Source organism: Leptonychotes weddellii, chromosome 10 (assembly GCF_054177405.1).
Source record: "Leptonychotes weddellii isolate Sample4059 chromosome 10, ASM5417740v2, whole genome shotgun sequence".
In the NCBI taxonomy this organism is placed as follows: Eukaryota; Metazoa; Chordata; class Mammalia; order Carnivora; family Phocidae; genus Leptonychotes; species Leptonychotes weddellii.
This window is the reverse complement of record NC_138378.1, coordinates 10,940,353-10,953,486: the sequence shown is the minus strand read 5'-3', so window position 1 is coordinate 10,953,486 and position 13,134 is coordinate 10,940,353. Positions and strand designations below refer to the sequence as shown.

Below are 13,134 nucleotides of genomic sequence, written 5' to 3'. Positions count from 1 at the left end.
AGGAATGTCAGGCCTGCTGTCTCCAAGGGCCAATCTGGGGGACGCAGGGAGCCCTAAGAAAGACAAGGACACGAATTTAGGCAGAGCTAAATTCTTGGGAGGTCCCTTCCTGTCCAGAGGCTCTCAAACTCCTCCTATTTCTCCCTGCCCATCTTCTTCTCCCATGTTCATGCAAATATTTATCCCAAAATAAAATTCATCAGCAGAGTTCTGTCTTTAAGGAAGGGAGGTCAGACAGCAGCCTGCCCAGCAGCTGGGCAGAATTCTGTCACCAGGAGGAAGTGCCCCCAGCAGGGAAGGACTGTGCCTTCTCCCTCCCAGCAAAGCATTACTCACTCTGCCCTGGCTCAGCGTCATTCTGAGAGGCTGTGGAGTTCCTGACGCTGGAGCCATGCTGACCCAGGGAGCTTGTCCTCCCAGTGTGGCTGTCTGCCCCCGATCCTGGGAATCAGTCCCAATGTCTAAACAACAAGAGTGTCAAGATTTGTAATGGGCCCCCCCGCCCCAAGGTGCTTCCAAGGTTGGCAGGGCTTGACACGTCAGGAGAATGTCCTTGTGGCCTCCCCGAGGAATGAAATTGCCTCCTTAAGACCCTGGGGGCGGGGGAGGGTTCCCTGAAAATGGGGCTGGGGAATGGGGTGAGAAACACACATTCATCATGCCTTCCTTACTCATAGAATGCAAACATTTGAAATCGAGGACACTGAGCAGATGCTAAGTTTTCTGGCTAGTTCCCCTCCCATCTCTGGAAAAGACTTTAGTTCCTCTGGTTTGAGAGTGGAGGGTTGGGGAGCCATAGAGGGAAGGAGAGAAGTGTGGGGGTGTCCTAGATGTGCATCATCCAAACCCTACCACTACCTACAGCCCATGAATTGCATCCTCCTTGGACAGTCAGGAGTCAAATACCCAGTGAGCCAGTCAGGGGGACAAAGAGGTGGAAAAACAGCTGGTCAGCCTGTCAGCCATCTTGTCAGTCGGCTACAGAGAGAGGCGATGGGCAGTCAGTCATCCACTTGATCAGACACATGGTCAGTCAGACAGACGAGGAGATGGGCAGACTTCCTGTCATCATCCTTAGATACAACAGACCCCTAGCAGACAGACAGACAGTCAGACAATCAGGCTTTCAGTCATCCTGTCAGTCAGACATGGAGACGGCTAGCAGGCAGTCAGTCAGACCAGGACATCGAGAAACAGACTGAGTCATTCATCTAAGTACAGACAGACTGTCAGCCAGTCGGACAGACAGAGACAGGCAGATCATCTGTCAGTCATTCAGTCACTGGGTCTGACACCCAAGCAGACAGACAGATGGTTAATCAGACATTCAGAAAGGCATTTGAACAAGGAAATGGACAGAGAGGCAATTTGTTGTGCATCTCATTAGTTAGATACAACAGCCAGTCAGACAGACAGACAGACGGTCTGTCAGGCACCCACGTGGTCAGAGCACCGGCGACGCAGGCAGACGGGGAGCTAGTCAGTTTTGCATCCATTCGGTCAGACGTGAAGACAGACAGACGAACAGCCAATCACCCATTCAGTCAGATGCATGGCAGTCAGCCAGACACCTATGTGGACAGAAAGACACAGCCAGACAGCCGTTCGTCCAGTCAACCAAACACCCAGGCAGAAGGACAGACAGATGGTGATCTAGACATGTGATCAGTGTGTTAGTCGGACAGATCATCAGGCAGGCAGGCAGCTGCCTAGCCAGTCATTTGGACACTCTGTCAGTCAGTGGTGTGGGGACAAATCCGTCAGGCAGACCCACCCTGCCCCCCGGCCACTAACCCAGCCGGTCATTACAGCGACATCCAGGCTGAGCAGAGCGGTCACTGGACCCGTGAGGGATGCTGCGAAACAGGACAGGTGGTCCCGAGCTCACCAGTAACTGGAGTCAGAACATGCCTCTCAAGACCCTGACACAGCCCTGTAGGCAGTCAGGGAAAGCTTCCTAGAAGAGGAGGGAAGAGGACCAGGCTCAGCGGCCAAGAACAAAGCATTCTGGGTGGGCTAGCTGCCCATCCCCCAGGCGGGACTTGAGGCAGTTTTCCCGTTTGTGTCCTCCTTTCCTTAACCCAAGTGTTCTTTGAGCTATGGAGATGGGGTCCACACACATTCCCCCACCTCTTCATCCGCACTACGCTGTGCCCCTCCCCGGAGCCACCCCTTCGCCCTCTGAAGCACACTGAACACACTGCCCCAGAGGCTTACTGTTTTTCTAGGCCGCAGGGCTAGAGAAGGGGCGGCAGTATGCATGTCGGCGTCTGCTGGGGGGCATGTGTGGAGTCATTGGTCGGGCCCCCTCCTTCCTCCTTGCTCCGCCAAGTTCTCCCTTCCTCCCTCCTCCCCTGGAGCTGGGGGTTGGGAGGCCCTCCCAGGCCACTTCCCATTTTGGGAATCGGGCTGAGAACTATGCAAGGAGACTGAAATAATTCCTTTTTCGAGCCTGGCCGGGGCCCTAGCAGCCCAAACACTGGCACAAAACCAATGCGGGCGGGTGGGGGGGGTGGCTCTCTAGGGGGGGTGGGGGGAGGGGGCGGGGCTGAGCCCTGGGGCCCAGGGAGACAAAGACCTGGGTGTCTGCAGAAAAACTTCCTCACCCAGCCCCAGGGCTGGTTACCAGGAACCTGGAAAACTTAGAAGCTCCCAGTGGGGAGCTGCCAGGCCAGAAAAAGGGGGGGGTATGTGGGGGGATGGGGAGCAGGAGACAGAGCAGAAAAGGAGTCACACAGTCCCCACTGGCAAAGACAATTTGAAAAACAGACCATTTCTAGCAGCCAAGACGGGATCTCTGGTATCTTCTGAGAACATGCCACCCTCCTAGGGGCAGACGGGGCATCTGCAAGATGGGGCCAACCCACTGACCCTCTTTCTCAAGTAAGAGATGGTTGAGGGGAAGCACTTAGCACACAGCAGATGCACACTAAACGCAAGTGGCCCCAGCAGAATTCAAACACAGCTAGCTTCACACCCCTGCAGCACTGCCTCCTAGCCTGTAACCCGAGCCATCTCCGCCCGCTTGGTCTCCACGTCTCCTGTCTAAAACGGAAGCAATGCCAGAAGCCTCTCCAAGGTGGCTACGGGATTAAATGACATGAAGGTGTAGAAAATCTAGCACATGGTAGGTGTGCAAGGCATTTTAGTCTTTCCTCCTTCCTTTCCCTTCTCAAAGTGGTATTATTATTTCAGTGGGGATTTACAGCAACTCGGCCAAAGGCAGACCTCAGTCTACATTTTCTGGGTGACACCCATGTGGAGCCAGCCTCTTCTGAGCCTCAGTTTCCCCCTTGCGTTAAATGACAGTGAAGGACAAGAAGAGACGTCCCTGAGAGCTCTTTCATCACTGTCATCACCAGACACGTCACGTCTGGTAAGCTTAATTTCCAGCATGCATTTTCCCCTCCCAGGGTCTCCCGGGTCGGCTGGGGATCCAGCTGGTCTTGAGGAAGCCAACTCTCCTCCGCCAGGGATAAGCCGATCAGCGCATTCCTTTCCAGAATAAGCCAATCAGGCCATTGCATCCCCAGGATATGCACATTGCGCCCTCCAGCCATAGCGATCCGTCCGAGTGGAGCACGTGACTTAAACTCGTCCAATCGGATTGGCTTCTGAGACTTCACAGGAATGCTGGGAGTTCTCTTTTCTTCTGGATGACCCGGTGTGCAAATGTGATTCCTGGACGTGCCTTTGGGGCTCCCAGGAAGGCAACCGGCCCAAGAACAAAACGGACAGAGAAGGGCATAGCAGAGTGGATCGTAGACATTGGGAAGACATCCTGACCCCCTCCACCACCTGGATCAAACCTCACTGGGCCTTTTCAGTTACTCCATCCGATAGATGTCTTTTATTGTCTATGTCGGTTTGATTGGACTTACTGTTTCTTGCACCCAAAGTCACCCCTGCACACATATTTCCTTTATCAAAGTGGTTTGTTTTTTTGTTGTTGTTGTTGTTTTTGTTTCTTGTTTTTATTTTGGCCAATTTTAACCTTCATCACTGCCTTTCTAAATAGATGTCCATTGTTCTCCCCATCTGAGAGATGAGGAAGCTAAGGCTCAGAGAAGTGAAGTGACTTGCCCCAAATATGAACCTGGAAATGTCTTATGCTCCTTTCATGACCTCCCATTTCTCATCCAACCCTGAGCAAGTGAGAGGGAGAAAGACAGTAACAACCACCACCAAACTCCAATAATGATTGTTCCAAGGAAGACAAATCTCCGAATGTCAAGCCTGGAAGATGCTTAGGGATCACCCAGTTGAACTGTCCTCAACCCTCCCATTTCAGAGATGGGGAGACTGAGGGAGGCAGACTGAGAGCCAGGGCCTGCGAGGGCAGAGGGGTCATCTGCTGTTTCAGGCCTGTCTGGTGGCTTCCTTCTGGTAAAAATTCCTCACAGGTTTTTGGGAAATCGTGCCTCCACTCTGGAGCCACCTGGCTTACGGGAGGCTGACCCACCAGGCCTGGCCAATCAGAACTGTGCATTCCCCAGGCAATGACGATTGGCTCAGTTTGGGCACTGACTCAATTAAGCCAATCAGAGTGAGTGCTGGGGGTGGGACCACAGGCAAAGAGATGCTCCCAGTCCTAACCAAACTCGGTTTTCAGCACAGAGAACAGGCCCCAGGTTCAGAGCCTGTGGCAGGCTGCAACAGCCACTTACAGTTTAATGATCTAGTTCATTTTCACGTTATTCATTTTTAAACTTGTCTTCCATTTAGGTTGACCAACTCAACCTGGTTTGCTAGGACCATCCTGATTTTAAAACGGAAAAGTTCCATGCCCAGGGAACAGCCTCAGTCCCAGGCAAATGGGGATAGGGACAGTTGGTGCCTACTTCACTTTATGGGTATCAGATACTAGCTTTCCATTAATGGCAGGTTCCTTTTATAATAAACTTATGTAAATTTAAAAATTGAGCCAGTTAAGGGAAAAATACTAACAAAATCGTGTACCTTTAGTAAAAAGGAAATGGCAGAAAATCATGAAAGCTGCCTGTGAGTGTGAGTCCTCGTTGGGAGATACACAATGCCTGCAAAGTTGGAAACCCATGCTCAATCCCTGGGTTACTGGCCTATTGGCTGTTTAATCCGGATAACTTGCTCACCCTCTCTGAGCCTTCAGGTCCTCTTTAGAAGCAGGAATCGTGTGGACAGGCAGGCTCTGTTAACTCGCTTAGCATGTGGGCTCCTCCCTGAGCAAAACCTGCCGCCAAGAGCAGCTCACAAATCCTTGGGGAGGCCCGTCATCTCCCTACTGTGCTTGGCTGATGGGGCCATATCTGCAAATTAGCCACCATTCAGCCCTTTAGAGATGCTAATTGCCCGGGGCCCAGGAGTCCCCACTCCTTCCTGGCACAGGCGGCTGGCTGTCAATCCCCTGCCATTATTGTCTGCTAACAGTGCTTGATTTGTCAACACAGACCAGGGTGCGGGCTTGCCATTCGCATCCAGCTACAGCACAGCGCACAGAGCGTGGCTACCGATGTGTGTGCGTGAAGCACACACGTGCCAGCAAGCATCTATTCCTGTGGACAGATCTGTGGACACACGCGCACCCTCACGCGTGCCTGCCTAGGCCCCCAAGTGTGGAAGTGAATCAGTGTCTCTGTGTGCTCTGGGAGCCACTCATAAGCCTGCACAGAAAGAGCTCCAGACAGGTAGACGCAGGACCACGCACATGTGTGTGCAGACAGGCACGCTACAGGGGGTTGCTGCCAGGATTAAATGACAGACGCCTGGTGGTGCCGAGAACAGTACCTGGCATGTGGTTAGTTAGCACTCCATAAATGAAATCTCTTACTGATCATTTTTTCCCTGATACTCTCTTTGTTGAGGTATGATTTACACACAATAAAATATACACGTTTTCTGCATTCAGTGCAATGCCTTTTGATAAATGGATACACCCCAATTAAAGTATAGAGCATTTCCACCACCCAGAAAGCTCCCTCAGGCCCCCTTCCGGTCAATATCCCCAAAGGCAGCCACTGTTCTGATTTCTTGCACCATAGTTTAGTTTTGCCTACTCTTGGAGCCCACATAAATGGAATCGTACTGTATGTTCTTCTTGATGATAACTGTTCTGTCGGCTCAGGTGTGGGCCAACAAGCATGCACAGACACGTACACCTGCACGTGTATGCATGGGAGCTCACGGATGCACCCATGCACACACGCAGTATTTCAAAGCTGTAAATCTCTTGGCCTCAGTTGGCAGCTCAGCTTGGCCTCGCTAGGTCCAAGTGGCTAAGGGAGGTGAAGGCGCTCCGGGCACTGGGTCCAGATCCTGGGGAGGCTCCTTCAGCATCTCCATCAGCTCCTTCTTGCTGGATGACCTCAGGCAAGTACTTAAAAATCTCAGTTTTCTCCTTCGTAAAATGAGATGATTGACACGCACCTCGTAATAACTCCCCTGGATTGACTGCTTACTATGTGCCAGGCAGTGTTTTAAGGACTGTACCAGTCCTAACCCAAGTCCATCCTTCCAGCAACCTGAGGACCTAGATACAATTATGACCTCTCTCTTATCAGACAGCAGCTTGTCTGAGGTCACACAGCGGAGGAAATGACAGAGTTAGATTTGAACCTGGTCTGGCTCCAGAGCCTCCGCTCACCACCATTACAGTACCGCTCCTCATGGAGAGACTTCACAGGGTAGGTGCTTAATAAATGTTTGATGTGGTTACTACCAAGAACATTTGCATCCCCCATCTCAGTAATGCCTCAGAACAACCCCATTTTGCAGATGAGAAAACAGAGGCTCAAATAAGTCTGTTGCAAAAATCCCAGTTCTTCTAACTCTGAATCCCACATTCTTTCTATTCTCCCCACTTGGGATGTTCTAATCCCATGAGGGAGGGAATTTGCCCGTTTTGCTTATTGCTATTTTCCCAGCACCGAGAAGAGTGCCTGGCATCTACTCAGTACTCCATAAATGTTCTTCCAATGAATGGGTACAGCAGGGAGCCCAATGCCCTCCGTTACAGTGTGAGGATCCCAGACCTGGAGATGGGTGTCACTTGTCCAAGGTCACACCGTGCCTTAGCACCACTGACTCTATCATATTCTCCCTGCCTGGCTCACCCTCTCTACTTCCTGACTTGAGCAGCCCAAAAGATTTGGGAGCCCCTGAGGCACTCTCAAAGGCCACGTTAATGGGGAGCTGGTTGGGAGCCTCTCCCAACTTCATTACACTGGCCAAGGTCAGCACGGAAGGCTGCCAGGCTAAACCTCAGAAAATGCCGGCCAAAGGGATACAAAGCCCCGGCTTCCCAGAGCTTCTACACTGGAGAAGGGGAGCATTCCCCTTCAGAGGGCAGAGGGGGCAGAGGGGGTGGGGAGGGAGGGCCAGGCCAGCCTGTAAAAGCCCTCTGCAAACAAATGCTTGGTCTGCAGCCCACTCTGACCATCATCCCCACCAAGTCAGCAGAAGAAGTAAAACTCTTGAGCCCAGCAGGATGCTGTGGTGTGGCCTAGGGTCTATGCCTGTGGGTACCGTGGTCCATGAGAGCCCATCCTGAAGATGCAGGGGAGATGGGGAAAAGGTGGGACTGCTGGGGAGGGGACAGGCTGACCTAGACGCAGGGTCACTCTCAGTTGTCAATCTCTAGCATTTGTCTGTGGATAGACGTTTTAAACACGCTGATCACTTCCTCTCAGGGCTTAGGTGGGTGTCTCCTGAAGCAGAGTCTGAGGGGAGGATTGTTAGGTAGAGGTGCTTCAACGGAGTGCCTTGAGGAGACAGCGAGAGTGAGGGAAGGGGGCCTGGCAGGGCAGGAGCTGTGCTGGATGGTGGTCTCAGCAGGCAGCTAGCCTCAGCCTGATCCCACGGGGAGCTCAGGAGTGTGAATGGCACCCGGAGTTGGTCTGGCCTTCGAGTAAGAAGGCCAAGCTTCTGCCCCCCTGACTCGGTGAGTCGTGGGCTACAGGCTGCGTGCAGGGAGGGGGAAGGTTGTAGTTTGCAATCCCCCAGGCAGTCAGGGGGGCTGTGGGGTATGCTAGCCAGAAAAGGGGATGTGGGTAAGGCCCCTTTATTGCATGAAGTCATCAGGACCTACACCTCCCCCACGTAGGGCCAACCCTCAGAAGAAAGAAGAAAAGGCACAGAGGGGAGACTGTTTCCACCGCCCTCCAGGGCAGGCCACTGCATCCAGTGTTTGAAAAACAAAAAAATCAGCCCACCCCACCCCCCAAAAATGGCACTTGGCACATCAGGGCTGACAGGGCCTTCTCTCACATCTGCAGGACGCTGGGGTCTGCGAGGCGCCGTAGGTAGCGCAGGGGAACAGCAGTCTCTGGGTCCTCTGAGCGGATATGCCCACTGGCCTGACCCAGGACAAGACGGGCCGGCTCCAGCAGCAGACAGCGCAGATGAAGTTACAAGGTGAAGAAAGACAAAGCAGCCTGGCTGGGCCTCAGCGGAGGCCCCGGGACAGGCCCTGGGAGGGTGGTGGTGAGATCTGACCCTGTGGGGAGGTGATATGGCGGAGTAGGAGCAGGGGGCGGAGGGTCCTTGGGAAGGTGAGGGCCTGGCCCCCACCCTCACGGCAAAAGGCACCAGACTCTTCGGTCCTGAGCAGGGCCCCTCCTCACCTTCACCTCTGCCAAACTAAACCCTCCTCCTCTGGGCATAGCACTCTATAGCGAGCAAAACACCTGTTATGAGCTCAGCATGTTGAGGTGGGCAAGCCAAGGGCTCCATTCTACACATGGGGAAACTGAGGCTTGGAGAGGTCCACAGTGACCCCTTCATTAAGCATCTACTGTGTACCAGGCACGAAGTCAGGTGCTTGTAGTACACAGACCAGAACCCCTGCTCCCGTGGAGCATATACTCAAGTGGGCCAGGAGTGCGGAAAGCAAGAAGGTAACAATTACTACGGAGAAACAATAATAATAAAAGCAGGCAAGGGAGAAAGATGGCCACTGGTGGAAGTTGCCATGTAAAAATGGACAGTGAGAAACAGGAGAACACCAGCTTTGGAGTTTGGCAGGTTCGGCGTTCGAATCCCAGCCCTGGCTGAGTCTTGGGCACATGACTTGGCCTCCCTGAGCCTGTTCCTCACCTGCAAAAAGGAGGCCGCTGTGCAGAGGCCGAGGCTCGTATGGGTGCATCTCTGGCTAAGGGGCTTGGACCCTAAGGCACAGGCAAGATGCTTTTAAAGTGTGCTTTGAGGGCTGCCTGCATCAGCATTGACTGAGATCCTTGTTAGAATGTAGATCCTGAGCTGCCACGAGAGACCTTGATTCTGTGGTCTGGGGGACAGACCTGGGAATCTGAATTCTGCTAGGGCTTGGGAACCCCCAACCAAAGGCTTGGATGTGGGGTTAGCCTGTGGCTGCCTCCCTGGTGAAAACTCACAGGTGCCCAAAGGGGAAATGCCCTTAAGGATCACAGGGCTCAGCAGTGTGCTCCCGTTACCAGATGAGGAACCTGAAGACCAGAGAAGCTGAATGACTTGCTCAAGGCCACACAGCTGATGAGCAGCAGAGCTGGGTCTGGGATGGTTGACAGATGGATGGAGAGAGGTAGCAGCCGGTTCAGGTAACAAGGAGTGGGTGCCAGATAGCGGGGGTGGCATCAGGAGGAGAGCCAAATTTCGTCCCAAGAATCTAATCCTTCTGGACTGGGAGAAGGACACGTGCTTCCTTCCCATTCGAGAGTGTTAAATGACCCTCCCTGGACTCCTGCTCAGTTCATTCCTTGCAGAAACAGGATCCTACTCTCTGGCACACCCTGACCAACCCAGGGCACCCCAGTCTCCCAGGGAGCCCCTTCCTGCAGCCCAGTGGACCCCGGGCACACCAGTGTGGGACACACACCACCAGTACTAGACGCATTGAAATCCGGATTTCTCAACCTCCCTGCACAGTAGAATCACCTTGGGAGCTTTGAAAAGTACCAGTCCCTGGGAGCCACGCCTCGAGATTCTGATTTAATTGGTCTGGGGGTGACCTGGCATTGGGGCTTCCAAAGATCCTCAGATGATTCCTACGTATAGCTGTACAGGGATAAGACGTCAAATCACATTGATTCAGCGTGACGAGTGCCTTTCCAGTTCTCCTTCCGACCTTCGGACTCCCTAAAGGGGAAAGTGTAGTTCGAAGCTAACAGGATTTTAACGCTTCTCTAACACGTGTACATCTTCCCTTTTGACCCAAAGAGAGCAGGTGTCAGGCTCCAGCGTCTGGCTGGACGATTTATGGTGAATGGTACCGTTTGTTCAGAATATCCAATTTCCAACTTAAAACAACTTATTTTACTTAAATCAGTGAATTAATTTAAAGAAGAATATTAAGCAAATCCTATTTTAGGTATTTCTCCTGGACCCGCTGGTGGTCTATCACCCAAGCAGGTCCCCTCGCTTACGTTCTCCTCCGGCTACAGGAATCATTTCTGAAATGAGCACATCGCTAAAGTGTGTCCAGTCAGAGCCAATTCTGGAGCTTTTGCTGGAACAGCCAGGAAAAAGATCTCTCTTTCTGCTGGCCCTGGTGCTCATAGGATGGACTTTGGAGAAGATGTCAGTTCAGAGAAGGGGGTGACCTTCCAAGGCCTCGAGCACTAGCGGTACAACTGAGATCCGAACCGTGTTCACTTGCCCCCAAATGTAGTACAGCTTCCAAATAAACCCCATTTCTGGCAAATTCACCGGGATCCCTCAGAACTTCCGTTTCCTGGGTTTAGAGCCTCTATATACAGCATGTGCTTAAGGAAAATTCAATAGCACCCTTCAGAACCTAAGTAGGTACCTTTAAAAAGCTCTTAAAAGACACTGTAATGGGGCGCCTGGGTGGCTCAGTTGGTTAAGCGACTGCCTTCGGCTCAGGTCATGATCCTGGAGTCCCGGGATCGAGTCCCGCATCGGGCTCCCTGCTCGGCGGGGAGTCTGCTTCTCCCTCTGACCCTCCCCATCTCATGCTCTCTCTCTCTCTCTCACTCTCTCTCTCAAATAAATAAATAAAATCTTAAAAAAAAAAATTCAGGCACCTGGGTGGCTCAGTTGGTTAAGCGACTGCCTTCGGCTCAGGTCATGATCCTGGAGTCCCAGGATCGAGTCCCGCATCGGGCTCCCTGCTCGGCAGGGAGTCTGCTTCTCCCTCTGACCCTCCTCCCTCTCATGCTCTCTGTCTCTCATTCTCTCTGTCTCAAATAAATAAATAAAATCTTTAAAAAAAAAAATAAAAAAATAAAAGACACTGTAATGATCATTTAACACATTTGGAGCACCAGAGATCTGGCTATTTGTGAAGATATTTGGTGCCCTTGTTCCTTTCAGTTTGGGACAATAAGAAACTTCTGGGTGGAGTCTCAGCTAGACATTTCAGACTATCTCACCCACTCCCCACTGAAAGGAGTGTGATGTCTGCTTTCTGCCTACTGTGATAACCTCTGAATTCACCCATCTATCCATCCATCCATCCATTCACCTGCCCCCCCACCCACATATCCAACACAATTTTACAGAATGCTTACAAGGAGGGAAGCACAATGCCAGGAGCAGGAGAGACAGACGAACATAGCAGACAAATCCTGCCATCAGAGAGCTCACAGTCCACTCCGAGTGGGGGAGGGCAGGTAGAAATCAGATAACTGCTTACATGGATGTGAAATTACAATGGGAACAGGGGACATCCAAGAGAGTCTGCACATAGAACTCTGAAAACCATAACTGGGGATTTGACCTATTCAGAAATCAGAGAAGTCTTCCTGGAGATTCCGGAGCTTCAGGATGAGCAGGCAATAAGTGGGTGAAGAAGAGAGGAAAAGCATTCCAGGCAGAGGGAACAGCATGTGCAAAGGCCCTGAGGCAGGAAGGAATTTAGTAAGTAGGCAATCAGTATGGCTGCGCACAGGAAGCTAGGAGATGAAGTCAGAGAGGTAGGGGGTCCTGCCCGCATGGAGCCTTTCAGGCCCCTGGGAGGACATGTGCCTCCTCTCCTCACCCCATTCTCCAGCAAATCAAATGGAAAACTCCCACCTTTCCCCTCCTCTCTCCTTTACATCATAAAGATGGGAAAAAAGCAAAACACTGCCCTTATGATTTCTGGAACTTGAGGAATACAACAAAGCATCCACACAACAAGGAGAGTTTGGGTTACTTAGGCGAAAAGGGAGAAGAGCAAAAAGAAAGACAAGAAGCCTGGGAGTTAAATGAGGAAGTGAGGGAAGGAGGGGGTGTGCACTGGTGCAGGGACTGGGCTCAAACCTGCCTGCCGCCTTTTAGCTGCCTCCTTGCATGTGTCACTCAACCTCCCGGGCTCAGTTTCCTCATCTGTAAAATGGGAATAATAACAGTACCTTCCTCAGAGGGTGCAGTGAGGGCTGAATGAGTTAATAATGTCTGTCTGTAAAGAGTGATGTATGAGTGGTATGTGGGTGTTACATGGGTGTTGTCAGAGAGAGAGAGAGACGGGGTTGCACCTCTAAACTCCTCTGAGTCCCCAGGGAGGCCCTGCTCTCAGCCTGGACAGCTGGAGGGTGGGAAGTAACTGAAGGGACCAAGAACCCATGGTGATGGGCTATATGGGACAGGCTTTGGAAGGCAGCTAAGAAATCTGCTTGGGAGACAAACTCCTCCCTTGAGTGAGAACATCTCACATCTGGGAGGAGGGCCAGGTTCTACAGTTTTCTGAGTAAAAAGGAATGGGTTCTGGCCATCTCCCTCATAAGAAACCTCCAGTTCTGATTATCCCCCAGTGTTGAATTCTGGAATCCAAAAGCACTGACCAAGGGGGTCTAATGACAAATTCTTTTTTTTTTTTTTAAAGATTTTATTTATTTATTTGACAGAGAGGGACACAGCGAGAGAGGGAACACAAGCAAGGGGAGTGGGAGAGGGAGAAGGAGGCTTCCCGCTGAGCAGGGAGCCCGATGTGGGGCTCGATCCCAGGACCCTGGGACCATGACCTGAGCCAAAGGCAGACACCTAACGACTGAGCCACCCAGGCGCCCCTCTAATGACAAATTCTTAGAAGAAATGCCAGGGCCCATCATGAGGGAAATGACATCAAGTTTAGGAAGTCAAGAGAAAGATGCTTACATAGAATCATCGAAGATGAATTAAGGAGGCCAAGGGGGCCAGGGTGGGGGGTGCAAGATTGTTCTAGTTGGCACAGAATGTGCAAAG

The 13,134-nt window shown here is 51.9% G+C and overlaps 1 protein-coding gene and 1 long non-coding RNA gene across 2 annotated transcripts in view; both read right to left on the bottom strand.

Annotated features, from left to right (window-relative positions):
* Positions 1-13,134, bottom strand: part of KCNB1 (potassium voltage-gated channel subfamily B member 1) — a 99,379-nt gene that overhangs the window by 68,541 nt on the left and 17,704 nt on the right. The window lies entirely within an intron of this gene.
* Positions 10,661-12,025, bottom strand: LOC145723650 (uncharacterized). Its single transcript, XR_014148885.1, has 2 exons — positions 11,205-12,025; positions 10,661-10,779 (listed from the first exon to the last, which is right to left on the bottom strand). It is a non-coding gene; the product is annotated as an uncharacterized LOC145723650 (long non-coding RNA).